We start from the raw sequence: 14,976 nt of genomic DNA on the forward strand, positions 1-14,976 counted from the left end.
AAAATAATTTATAAATTATCAAGGATTCATTAGGGAGGGGCGAGCAGGGAGGGAGGGGAAAAATGAGGAGCTGATGTCAGGGGCTTAAGTGGAGAGCAAATGTTTTGATAATGACGAGGGCAATGAATGTACAAATGTGCTTTACACAATTGATGTATGTATGGATTGTGATGAGTTGTATGAGCTCCTAACAAAATAATTAATAAAAAAAAAGAAAGGGTGGAGTTTATTCTATCAAGTTGCAGCTTGGTGACCTCATTTGGAGGTGCTAGGGAGATAAAGAGCTCACTGGAGGCAAGACACCCTCTCTCTGCTTCGACTTTCTGCTTCATCTTCCTGCTAATAAGCCACATGGAGCTACACTGATGGAGTCAGAGTCCTGGAACTGGAGGAGCCATGTAGAGACCAGCACCAGTGCTGAGATGCTTCCACTGCCACTGGATCCATGACTTTCCACCCACTGGCCTGTGATCTTCCTGCACACAGCGTCATTGCATGTGTTGCATGAGTCTGAAGAGGAATTTACAGACTGTTATTGGACATATGGGCTAACATCAAATTATGGACTTGAACTGGACTGAACTGGGATGTTTTCTCAATATACAATTGCTCTTTTATATAAGGCTTTTTCTTATACACATATGAGTGTCCATGAATTTGTTTCTCTAGTCTACCCGGACTTACACCGCTGCCTAACACTTAACCAATGCCCCTTACACTACAAGATGCTTCTAATGAAATCATTTTGAAACTGAGTCTGCGACAACATAAATAATTTGCACAGATGTATTGAAATTAGGATGAGAATTCTTTGTACTTAACAGCCTCCAATTGTTCCTTAGATCTTTTTACACGAACTATACAACTGAAGATCAGAATTAAATAAATTCTCCAAAAACATATCGCTAGAGAATGGGAGATCAAGTACATTTTGTGTGTTTGTGTTGCACACCATGCTAGAACACCATTCCAAAAACGATCATAATGAATAAACTTCATTTTAAATAAATATCAATAGCTAGAAACCTGACTTATAACTAGATTTTTCAGTTCTAACAAAATTATTTTTAATTTTATGTTTCAAAAATATTTTTTCTAGATGTTTTAAGTTCCCTATTCCATTCTGCCTTTTGTAGGTTCATGTGAAACTAGACTGCTCACATCACTGTAAAGGAGAGGAAGAGGGTAATGGTGTTTTTAAGCATTCTATGAACTATGGAGCAGAATGGTAATTCCATTAGGTCACATTATTCAATTCCTGTCCATTATAAAACAGAGGAAGAAAAAATTGTAGTTCAGAAAAAGAGCCCTCGTGTCAGGTAAGAGAGGCCTGGTGGCATAGTGGTTATGTATGGCTGGGATCCTCACGGTTAGCAGTTCGAAAACATCAGCTGCTTCACAGGAGAAAGACTGGCTGGGCTTTCTACTCCCATAAAGAGTCCCAGAAACTCCCAAGGGCTGGTCTACTTGTTCCATACACTTCTTTGAGCTGGCATGAACTAGATGGCAGTGATTGAGAGTGTCAGGTAAACTTTTCTTAGGAGTAGGCATCTCCACCGACTCATGAATGTCCAAACTATTTGGTTCCTCATTTTCTTCTGAAGAAATGGAAATCTCTACTCTAGGCGGTTTTGATGATTAGAAATAACTCCCTATGGGATGGGAAGGAAAAGCAGGTAGAAAGAGTAGGGTGGATTCAAGATTTCTTTAAAAGTAAATCTCAGAAGCATGTAACAGTTTAATATAACCATCAAAAAGTTAAATCATGAATACAAATGATAATATAGTTTAGTACAGGATTAAGTACATAAACTATCAGATTAACACTGTTTGAAGCCAAGATATTCAGCTCCAAAGAACATAAAGAGACATACATATCAAATCAATCAGTATAAAACCATATAATCTTAATTTGCTTTAAGCATGTCAGAGTGTATTCATTATTTTAAAATGACACATTTTTGGAACTTCTGCTTTGAGGTAAAATGGGATAACAGAGATTGAATTGACCCTCCTGCCTGAAATAAATACAAAAAATGGACAATACATGAAATAATCTTTTAAAAAATACCTTTATTGAGATATAATTAATGTATCATACATTTCTATAGTTCAGCTGTATTAAAAAGTTTCATAAACACCACTACAATCATTTCTTCCTTCTTGTAGTCATTATTTGCTCCCCATATTCCTCCAACCTCCCTGGACCGCTCATTATCCCCAATAAGCCATTACATTGGTTATTGTCTCTATGTATTTGCCTATCCTGGGCTTCGCATATCAAACATGTCGAAAAACAAAAACAGCAAACATTTTGTAAAAAATAAAGAAAAGACCAACAGCAATTTAAAAATAAACTGGGGTGGGAGTGGGAAACTAGGACAAATTTAAAAGTCCAAAGGGAGATTAAATGATCAGGTATTACATCTTAACCTAATTACAACTGCCATAATCGAGTTTACAACACTCCCTGTCTGATAGCAAGACTAGGCATATCCCTCAGGTATGGTGAGAAGAGGATTCACCAGAGTGTAAAACCTTCTGCAAAATGAGTGATCACAATTTAAGTTGTGATACTATTCCCTCCTTCTGATTTGGATTTTATTATTTAGCATCTTTGGATCACACAGGCTAGTGCGCTTCTTCCATGCAGACTTAGGTAATGCCAGACTTACGTAGATGGCTGCCGGCTTGAATACAAGCCTTTTAAGACCCCAGGCACTATTCTTTTTGATAGCCAGGCACTCTCTGGTTTCTACACCACACTTTGCTGTAGCACCCATATCTTCAGTGATCCCTTCATCAAGGCTAGCATTGAGAAGAGCCAGGTCAAACACAGGGAATCCAGGGAGGATGATCCCTATAGGACCAGTGGTGTGAGTGGCGATGCTGGGAGGGTAGAGGGAAAATGGGTTGGAAAGAGGGAACAGATTACAAGGAACTATATGTGACCTCCTCCCTGGGGGACGGACAACAGAAAAGTGGGTGAAGGGAGACGTCAGACAGGGGAAGATATGACAAAATAATAATTTATAAATTATCAAGGGCTCACAAGGGAGGAGGGAGCGGGGAGGGAGGGGAAAAATGAGGACCTAATGCCAGGGGCTTAAGTGGAGAGGAAATGTTTTGAGAATGATGAGGGCAAAGAACGTACAAAGGCGTTTTACACAATTGATGTATGGATTATGAGAAGAGTTGTATGAGCCCCTAGTAAAATGATTTTTTTTTTTTAAAAAAAGAAGAGCCAGGTCATACGAACTGGTTGTTCTTAGGTGGGGGCTCGAATTAAATGTGATTCCAAAATCACCTGGTCACTGTCTATAGTTCAGGTATGTCTCTGGTTTACTTTTGAGGTCTCATTATCATTTTAGGACAGAGGATGACGTTCTCAATCATCCTCCTGGGGCATAAGGTAATTCTATTGATAGTCGCATAAACTTATCCAGTGTTACAGAATTTAACGTACTGTTGAGAAAAGGAAGTTGTCCCACTTAAAACGGGCTCCAAACTGAAATCCATGAGTTGTTGGACTTGTAAAGACTGGACTCTTAAATGGTTGAGCACTGTTTATATTGACCACGCAGGCTGGTACTAGGGGGGGAAATTCCAGTAACCTTTATTCACAATAGCAGAACCATGTCTATAAGATTAATTCATGTTATAGTAATGCAGGGAGGGCATTAAAACAGTAAATATAGGATGATTCTGGGTCACTTTTCATTGCGCATCCACCAAACAAGCAATCCTAACTAAGGTCCAGTGACTGCCAATTCCACAGCCTGAGGTGGCCGTCATCTATCTTTCTTCTCACACCAGGGAGTTTCAGGCTTAAGTCCAAGTGCTTCAGGTAAGTTTGAGGTAAAGCCCCATTCATTCAGTGGGGTTTCCACATCGAGTCCTTCTAGTGTGGCCTATGAAGGACACCGTGTTTCTGAAAGGGCAGAGTCTAAGGTCACCAAGGGCTGCAGAGACTCTGGGTCAAAATATCTAAGTAGGAACACAGTATCGGGCTTATTCTCCCCTTGGGTTCTGTATAAGTATTGTTAAAGTCCTCGCTGATGACAAGTTGCTCCTCCCCATTTACCTACCAACAGGAGTGTACATGCCTCCTTCAAAACATAGATGCTTCCCTTCCCCCACCTTGACTTGACTTTCCAGTAAGGTTCCCTTACACTCCTGTAAGAATGTCTGTTGGTTTAGGTCACCCATATCACAGTGTTGGATGGCAGTAAATGGATGGTCTTCTCCCTTTCCCCCTTCTTGAAGGAGTGGCTCTAGCTGAGGTGAGGTCTATTCTACTAAGGTAGATCTTCAAGATGTGCATATAAGGGAGGCGGTTTCGATTGTGGACACTAGCCAAGCACTCTACTCTTGTTTGAGAGGCCATATCGGAAGTTTACATAGTGAGAGGAGAGGACTGCCTCTCTGGTGTTTTTCCTTCTAGTAATGGGCTCATGCCATATTTGTCCTTTAGTGACTGACTAACTTCCCCAGCATAATGGTGAAACAGTGGTTTCTAAGACGCGGGGCACCAGGCAACCTCAGGAAAGGCATTCCTTATGGATAACAAACAAACAAGATAAGGTCTACAATTGCCACAACCACTTCTTTGTCAGCATCCAGACATGGAACAAAGAGGGAGAACCAAGGGACCATTAAGTTGAGAAGGGAACAAGGCTGCTACAGTAGAACCCCGGATCTGGACACTAATCCATTCTAGAAGGAGTGTTGTGTTGAGATGAGATGCAGTTGAGTTTTGAAGCAATTCTTCCCATCAGAAATAACTGAAAACGGATTAATCCATTCTAGACCACCAGGTTTTTACCCTAACCTGGCCTTTTTTTCACAAAACATTACAACAAAATTTCAAAGTAAATAAGTTCAGAGTTAAATAACATAATTTAAATAAGAAACACAATATTTAACATGTTTTTAACAACTACAGTTAAGGCCCATACCTTGAGAATGAGGAGGATCTGGATCTGCGGACACGGATGTGGAGAGCGAGGCATTGTTTGGAAGGAGAACCCCTTCCAGAAAATCAACTGGTAGATGCCTTTCAGGAGTGTTCCCTTCTTTGCCTTTTCTCACTAGGACCTGGCTGGCTTCCCTCCACCTCACATCCGCCCTCCCCCAAATTGGTCTGCTGTTGGCGTTTCCTTAACTGTTTTCTAAAGGGTTTACTAAATTATCATCAATAAATATCGATGACATGGTTAACCAGTTTCTTATCATGATTCTTTTCAACAAGCTCTTTCATAGGACCCATGTTTTTTTATCTAAAAACAGTACAAAAAGCCACAAAAACTAAGAAAATAACAGCAAAACACTTGGAACACAGCTGCAAAAGGTTTAACAATGCCAACAAACACTGATTGACGGAAACACAAACTGCTTGTTTACACAAATCACGTGCATCAGGTCAGATTCTGATGTTTTGTTTGAGCTCCAATACAAAATGTTCTCCACAGTTTGCATCAAAATCCAATTATGTTGAGTACTGATGTGGTCAAGTCCGGGGTTCTACTGGAGTGTGTGCAGACCAGGGGAAAGAATGCTGCATGACAGCTGCAGACAACTCCGCCAGGGGCTGATTACTGTGTGTGCACGAGGACCACCTGCAGCTGGGTGAAACATCGCCCAAGAGGATTCGGTGGGAACCGTCCCTGGCCTCACACAAGGCCCAGACTCGACTTGTGGCTTCGGTCGTGAATTAACCCGAAACTGAGCACTGATCCACTGCTGTTGTTCATTCTGTAGTTCTTGTTCTGGTAGCCAATGGCTCTGTCCTTGAGAAGCTGAAGGCTGGTTAATTTAATCTCCCCTGGGGATCAGTGGAGGCCTGTGAACAGAGCTATTTCAAAATACATAAAATCAGATGACTGTTTCGGTAAAGCATAGCTCTCCCCACCCCCGCCCGCCCGCCCCATGGGTTTATACGCAGTAGCTTGTCGTTCATTCATCCAAGAACAAATGAAAGAGGAGCTAATCCCAATATATTAGTTGCATGTGGGTATTTACGCCCCTGGAAATCATGAAATAAGGCAGTGTTATTTTTGAGGCCACAACATCCACTTGCTGAAAACTAATCTTCGTTTGCTATTTTAATAGATCAATACTCATAATATTTATGACTTCCATAGTTCAGAGAAACAGTTTTTCTCAGAAGCCACAATAAAGTAGCGCTTCAATTCATCGTGTGATTTTTTTTGGAGTCTTCTCATACATATTTCGCTGCACATGAAAGGGGAAACCCACAACAGCTTGATTCAATTCTGCTTTTCCTTTCGGTTCACTTCTGATCCGCCATTTTCCTACAACTCAAAATAAACAAATCAAAAGCTTGCTTTCTGCTACTTCTATGAAGTGTTTTCATTTGGACTTTAATGTGTGAGTCGAACTGCAATCTGCACTCGTTCAATCAGAATGCTCCTTTGACGTGAGTTTGCTGAGACTTCTGGAGAGTCCGGTTGTTAGCCAAGGATCTCCTCCTGCTTGGTGACATAGAGGGTCAAAGAAAGAGCCAGATACGGAGGCTGCCGCGATGGGGTCAAACCTAACGACAGTTGTGAGATGGTGCAGGACCCAGCAGTGTTCGCTCTGTGGTACATGGGGTCTGGGAGTCGGAGCTGATGGACTCGAAGGACAACAGAACTTCTCCTTGTTAGTTTGTGTTTTTCTTCCTCCCTGAATTGAGACAGAAAGATCCAAAGACACAGACAATGCCAGTTTCTTATATGTGTGCTTCTGCCTCTCCTAACCATGTTTGGTCAAAAGCAACGGCTGAGATACTCTTCACTAATTAGTGATCACTAAAGAGTAGACCTGATGTAGTGGGTCACTCATTGGGCTGCTAACCACAAGGTCAGCAATTCAAATCCACCAGCTGCTCTGAGAAAGATGAGGCTGTCTGTTCTTAGAAGGATTTACAATCTCACCGGTGGGGCTCCTGAAGCCCTTAGTGACCCTTCAGATCTGAAAATTCAGTCACCACCGTGGCTCAATTTTCAGTCAACTATAGGCCTATAAACCAAAATTTAGTGCCACCAAGTGGATTCTGACTCACGGTGATCCTATAGGACAGAGTATAACTGCCGCCTCCTTTGGGTTTCCAAAGCCGTCAATCTTTATGGGATGATAAAACCTCATCTTACCCCATCAGAGCAATTGGTGGATTCAAACTGCTGACCTTGAAGCTCAATGTGTAACCCACTAAGACAGCAGGATTCCTTAGACCTCCAAGGGAAGCAGTAACAATAGCGTGGTATGCACACCTTAGAATAGTCAATCGTTTAAGAAAAGGGGGCAGCATTTCCCCAAGGACAAAGTTCAGAGAGTTAAGAAGGAAGGACGTAATAGATTACACATCCAGAGAACTGCTGCCACAAGCAGTCAATATGAATGTAGTGTCTTAAGATTCTGACAAAATGGGGCTTGGCTCTGGATTTGATATTAACACCACTCACTATCGGTTAGTTTTGTAAAACGTGTGCCAGTTCCAATTCAAGAGTCATTGTGAGATTTCTACATTGAAAAAACGCTGCCAGGCTTGAGAAATAAGATGCCAGTGTAAAGAGTGAATGCTCAAAGTAAGCAAGAATAGTCAGTCGTAAATAAAGACTGTCACAGAAGATGCCCTCCGCCCTGGACAAGTGCTCTGTCCATGGAGGAAGTGTGAAAGATTCATCATAAAAAGATGCTAACTAACACATGGGCTGAGGACACGAGCATGTGTGGGACTGTATCTTTGTTTTCCACATGCTACTTTTGAATGTGTTTTCTTCTCACTTGTAATCAAATTGTAAAATATGAATGCTTATTAAACAGCTGATGAATGCCCTTAGTTAGCCATTTTCCCTAGAACCCAGAGTGAGAACAGAGCCCCTTGAACTGACACCACAAGATACAGAGCAGGACACTTATGCTAGTGGCGGGCCTGACACAGGTGGCTTTTCTTTAAGTAGTGTAAACCATAGGCTCTCAAGGTGCTATTTGGGCAAACGTCTAACTACCAAATTTCTCACTTTGTGATCTTTTGCATATCATGTCCTTTCCCTAGGCCTCAGTCCCTTCAACTGTAATGTAGGTTTAAAAAAGAGACATCATGTCCACGAGTTCATGTGAAGATTACAGGAGGTAAATGATCTCAACACATTTAAAGAAGATTAATTGTTGTTATTATAGTTAGAGCCAGAAAGGAAACTTAGAGATCACAGAGGTCAAAATGATCTTTCTCCAGTATCTTGTTTCCAATTTAACCCAAAATAAGTAGATGGTTGCGTAACTTCCACTAATCTGTTATCTAGCTTAAGTGTAAACAATCGCTGGTTTAACCATAGTCTTTTTATAACAGTAAGCTCCTATGTGAAGTTTTAAAAAATAATTTTATTGGGGGCTCATACAACTCTTATCACAATCGATATATACATCCATTGTGTCAAGTGCATTTGTACACATTTTCCATCATCATTTTCTATCTACTTGAGCCCTTAGTATCAGCTCATTCCCCCCACCCTCCCTCCCTCTTGAACCCTTAATAATTTATAAAATTTTTCCTATGTGAATTTAAATTTAAAATTCATTTAAAAAGGAAACACCCTCAAATCGTAATCCATATATTAACAAAGATGAAGTCCCACAAATCCCTATTCTCATCTGCTTCAGCTTCTTTTGTAAACTCATATTTCCCCCATGTGATAAGCATACATGGGATGTTACCCCTTTTAGTTAGAATATATTATATGACAAAGGAGATAGAATGTCGCCTCCATGTGATTTAAGATACATTTTGTCCTATAAGACTCCTCAGTAGCAGACAGGAGAGACTTTCCCTGGCTGGCCTTGGAGAAATAAAATGCCATGTTGTGAAAGGAACCATGGGAGAGTCATGTGACCAGAGTAAGGTAAAATCAGTCCTAGCGGTGGAACAGTGAAGCACTGGGCCACTAACCGAAGGGTGGGCGGGTGGAGCCCATCTGCTATTTGTGTGGCCCAAAGACCTGACAAGCTGCTCCTATCAAAACTACAGCCTAGAAAACACTCTCCGCCACTTGTCTATCCCTTTGTCCTACTCTGGAGGTTGGTGTGTTGTGGTGCTGGAAGGTGTGTCCCTAGTATTTCAAATACTAGCAGGGTCACCCAAAGTGAACATAAGAATGATTGTAAAAGGTGAAAGATGTATACGGTCTGAAGAGAAACCGGGTTGCAAGGAAAGGACGAGTCAACCGGGAAGTATAGCACCCATGAAACACACAATATTCCTCTGGTTCCTCGAGGCTTCCTCAGCCCCCACTTTTATGACCTCAATCCTGCCTTCCACCCCAGGCTCCTTTCACAGAGCATGTACACAGGTACAGATACGAGCTCAGGACACACAGAACAGAAATGGGAGTAGTGATACCAGCAGGGTAGGGGGAAGGTGGGGAGAGAAGGGGGGAAGAAGTCGTGGGGGAAAAGAGATAGTAGTCAGTGTAAGATCTGAAAATAATAATTTATAATTTATCAAGGGGTCACGAGAGTGGGAGCATGGGGGAGGGAGGGGAAAAAGGAGCTCATAACAAGGGCTCAAATGAAAAGTAAATGTTTAAAAAATAATTTTTATGGCAACGTATGTACAAATATGCTTGGTACAACTGATGTATGGATTGTTATAAGAGCTGTAAGAGCCCCCAGTAAAATAATCTTTAAAGAAAAGAGAGAAAAGAACCACTGTGAGGCTGGTTCAGGACCAGGCAGTTTCCTTTCTGTTGTCATGGGATCTCTATGAGTCAGAACCCACTGGCCAGCTGGCACCCGACAACCCCAGAAGCCCCTATGGGGTACTTCTAGTCTGTCACAAAGGTCGGGGGAGGAATGGATCCAAATCAATTCCATGGCACCTAACCATGGCAACAGCAGTTAGGCAATACCCATGTCCCTGTATTGAAAGTAAACCTAAAACTTAAGTGGGGGAAAATGTGCAGGCGACCTCTGGGTCCTCAGAGCATCCAGCCCCCAGCTGACATCCAGCCAAGAAAGTAGGACCGATCCAATACTTGCCCGGAAACGAATCCCAACAACAACAGCAGGTGCTTAGAAGACTGAGCTCCAGGAAGATGTGCAGCCTGGCCCCACATCCGGCTGATAGTCTTGTGAGACACCAAGCTCCTAGGCCATTGAAACTGTGCGAGATAATAAGTAGGTGCTTTTCTAAATGACTGAATCTATGGAAAATTGCTAGACAGCAATAGAGAACATCTACACATAGAAGGTAGTTTCTGAATAACGAACCCACATCATTTTGAAAAACAAGTATACTAGCTAGAGTTCAGAATTTGTCTATAGTTCCTTTTTTTATTTTGAGTGAAGGAATATAGTCAAAATACAACATTCAAAAGATACCCGATGAACCTTTTTCTCCCCTGTATTGTGTGGTGCAGTTTGTGCCTGACTCCCAGCCTAATGGTTGGCAAGGGGAACCCCCACAGCAGTGCCTCAGGAGAAAGGTCTGGCAATCTGCTTTGGTAACGCTTGCGGCTCTTGCTAGGGGCTCTTGAGTGGATTTCAACTCATACTGACTCTATATGACAAAGTAGAACTCCCAACATGTTTTTTTTGGCTGGAACCTTTATGGAAGCCAACCTCCAGGTCTTTCTATCATAACCCACTACCATTGAGTCTGTTCTGATGTGTCCTATCCCTGTAGGACAGAATGGAACTGCTCTTTTAGGTTTCCAAAGCTGTAATCTTTATGAAAGCATAAAACCTAATCTTTTTCCCACAGAGGGTGGTGGTGGGTTGGAATTGCAGACCTTGAAGTTAGCAGCCCTACCCAGAGCCCACTACACACCATCAGGGTTCGTTTCATTCTACCATGGATCAGCTAAAGCAAAAACAAACAAAAAAAGCCCACTGCCATCAAGAAAATTCTCAAAGTTATCCTAAGGGATGGCCCGGAACATCTCCTTAAGATTTCTGACTCTGTAAATCTTTCCAGAATCAAGAGAGCCTCATCTTGTTCTATTGGAGCAGCTGTATCTGAATTGCCAATCTTGTCATTAGGAGCCCACAGCTTCACGCATTGTGTCAGCGGGACTCTCGATGTGGCGGTTGTCCCTGGAAAAGGGCATCGTGCTTGTAAAGGGCCATCAAAAAAGAGGAGACCCTCAAGGAGCTGGCCTGGCACAGTGGCAGCCACAATGGACGGTGCCAGGCCAGGCAGTTTTGGTCACAATGAAATGAAATGCACTTGATAGCACTTATCAACTTTTGGGTACGAGGCTGAGCATTTAACTTCGTACCAAGAAAACCCTACAGAGGAATTCGACTCTGTGACACTGGGCGGGGTGGGGGTATGGGGCAGAGTTGGAATAAACTCAATGGCAACAGGGAGGGGTGTGTGTGTTATCTTTTTAAAATAAAGGGCCTCGGTTCACTAGTATATGTTTGGAGGTTTTAACATTTTCTTCTCCATTTATTTTTTAAATGTGTAAAGCATTAAAATGATTCCAAAAGTTAAAACTACAAAAAAGGCATAAGGAAGTATTGATCCCACCACCTCAACCCTTCCAATCCACTCTCCCTTATGCCTTATAAGTAATCAATTTCATTAGTGGATGGGTTATCCTTCTCATGTTTTTTTATTAAAAAAAAAAGAAAATTTAAGTAGATCTTATTTCTCTTTTGTGCTTATCAAAAAGGTAGCACACCATACATACTCTTTCAAATTTGGCTCTTTTTACTTAACAATAAATTATTGGAATCATTTCACTTCCATTCATTAATATACAGTCTTCACTCCTCTCTGTGGGCACATAATACTTGTTTGTGTGAAAATAATAGAATTAACAACCAATTTCCTGTACGAGTACATGAACATTTGAATTGTTTCTAATATTTTGTGATTACAAAAAAAATACTGCTAAGAATAACATTTGTGTGTGTGGCTTTTTTCATTTCTAGGAGTGTTATCTAGATACTAGCTTTCTGGGCCAGAGGTAAATTTAGTTAACTTTTGTGTTTCTGCTTTTACATTAAAAATGGAGATAGTAATACTATACTCTCATAGAATTCCTATGAAGATGACAGGAGTCAATACTGTAAAACAATTGGGACAGTGAAGCCACTGTGGTTAGGTGCCATCCAGTTGCTGCGAGCCATATGGGCCCTGTGTACAATAGAAAGGAACGTTGCCCGGTCTTGTGTGATGCTCGCAATTGTGTGAGAATAACTTCGATCACTCACTCACCACTATTGAGTCCATTCTGACTCACAGTGATCCTGTAGGACACAGTAAAACTGCCCCTTGGGTTTCCGAGACTGTAAATTTTTACGAGAGTAGAAAGCCTCATCTTTCTCCCCGCTCAAATCAGACAAGTCTAGATATATTATCTATATGAGGATTTCCTGGCTGGTCCAACATGCTATGCTACTAACCAAATGGTTGGCACTCAATCTATTCTGAGAGACCTTGGAAGAAAGCCTCTTACAAAAACCAGTCACTGAAACTCTAAGGAGCACAGTTCTACGCTGACGCATATTGAGTGACCAGGAATCAGAGTTGACTCACGGCAACTAGTATGCTTGTTTTCTATAATCAATTAATATACTTTTGAGACAGATGAAAACAGAGTTTTAACCTTTATGTAATCAAATCTATCGATACATAAGTTTTAATATTATCTTGCTGCTGAGCTTAGAAAAATATGACTAAACTTAAGATTATATAAAAACACACCTATATCTTATATTTTTATAGTTTCTATTTTTAGAGTTAAAATCTTAACCCTCCTGCAATTTGTGTATAACAATAAGAATAAATGAATATGTACATAAGAACACGAGAAGCCTTCAAAAAATTCATGGAAAAAATCTACTATATTTTAATTCCACAGTTACATAAACTTTTTGTAGCCCTCATTATGTGTGTATGTGTGTAATTTCCCCAAAGAAGTTAGCCAGTTGAATCAGCATCACTTAGTAAATTATCTATCTCAGCAACTAATCAGGAGCCCTGGTGGTGTAGTGATTAGGAGTTCAGCTGCTTTCCACGAGGTCAACAGTTTGAAGCCACCAGCAGCTCCTTGGGGGAAAGATGAGGTTTCCTACTGCATAAAGTGTTACAGTCTCAGAGACGCACAGGGGCAGGGCAGTCCCCCCTGATCTATGGGATGACGGTGAGTTAGCCTAGACTCCAGGGCAGGGAATTTTGAGAGCAATTCATTTCAACATTTTTACTTGAGTATACTACTTTTTGCCTTTCCAATTGGACACAATGTTCACTATCTGATAAGATGAAGATTTTCAGCTGCTTTTGTCTAATTCTCAAAATATCAAGAACAGAAGACAAGAAGGACTACTCCATTACCAGCCCCAAGAAGCTGGCATCCGAAAGAAAACAAATCACAATCCTTAAGCCTTTGGTGCCATCTAGTGGACAGTTCTCATGGGATAACACATTTCCCTCTCACCTAGCTTCCGGATCCATGAGAGCAATTTAAAATATAAAAATTTAATCCCCGTTATATATCAGATTAAAACTGGATAATGAAGCATGGTGACTGTTTAAAATATAAAAATTTAACCCCTCATACATAAGATGGCCCTGTGTCTCAAAGCTTTTATCTTCCAACTAACCTATAGGCCAAGAGCCTATTGGAGCTATTGGGTGGGCCGTGGACTGCTAATGGCAAGGTCCATGCTGCTCAGACGGAAAAACACTAGGATTTCTGCTCCGGCAAAGATTTACAACCTCAGAAACCGGATGAGTCCAAATCCACTTGATAGCGGAGGGTTTTGTTTTGTTTTTGGATATCCTTCTGATGCCAATAGAGCTCTCGTGGTGTTGTGGGCTACATTTTGGGTTGCTAATCACACGGTCGGAGGTTCAAATCCACCAGCTGACCCATAAGAGAAAGATGAGGCATCTGCTCCTATAAAGATTTACAGCCCCGGATACCCAGAAGGACATTTCTACTCTGTCCTACAGGATCGTTGTGAGCTGAAAGTGACTTGATAGCAATTAGATTTTTAGTTTCAGGTGTCAAGGATAAGATGCAAAAGTGCAACTCACATCAACATGCCTCTTCTCAGAAATGTCAATGGCTTACAATTAGCAGAATTAAGTACCTGTTAATGAGCAAATATGGGAAACACAAAAGAGATGGAAAAATCTGCAGTTAGCTAAAACAGACACAAATGGACCTTGCTGTATTTAAAAACGATGAGTACCTCCCAAAATCCTAGAATTTTCCCCCTAAAGCTATGTTTTTAATTTTTAAAAAAACAAAATGCCCTTATCACCTTCAAAGTACTCTCCATTACACTTAATACATTTGTCAAATCTGTGATTCCATTCTTGGAAACGTTTTTTCAAACTCATCTGTTTGAATGGTTGACAGTACCTCCCTCGTTTTTCCTTATCTGTTCCACATCATCAAATCACTGTCTTTTCATGTCCCGCTGCATTCACGAAAACAAAAAGAAGAGCACTAGTGAGGTCAGGTGAGTAAGGTGAGTGGGGCAAAAGGCATCCTGCTTTTTGCCAAAAGCTGACTCACTGAGATGGCTGTGTGCGCAGGTGCGTTGTCGTGGTGGTGAAACCAGACCCCCATCTGCCACAAATCAGGCCTTTTTTTTTTTTTTTTTGGTCACAAACTGTTATGCTCTCTTTTTCAGAACCTCTAAACAGAAATCTGTATTAACAGTCTGACCTGATGGAATGAACTCCAAATGCACTACACGTTCACATTTGTGTTCATTCGGGATGTTGACAGATGTCCAGAATGAGGTTTGTCATCAATTGATATTTCGCCTTTTCTGAAATGAGAAAAACATTCGTACAGTTGAGTTTTTACCATAGCATTGCCCTTGTAAGCTGTGTTCAACATCACAATGGTTTCTGTGGCATTTTTCCTGAGCAGGAAACAAAATTTCACAGTTGCACTTAAATGAGCCATCACCAAAAAATGAGGTTCGAGTGAAACTACTTTTATGAAA

Source organism: Echinops telfairi, unplaced genomic scaffold (assembly GCF_000313985.2).
Source record: "Echinops telfairi isolate 266 unplaced genomic scaffold, ASM31398v2 ScPeMD7_60;HRSCAF=208, whole genome shotgun sequence".
Classification (NCBI taxonomy): domain Eukaryota; kingdom Metazoa; phylum Chordata; class Mammalia; order Afrosoricida; family Tenrecidae; genus Echinops; species Echinops telfairi.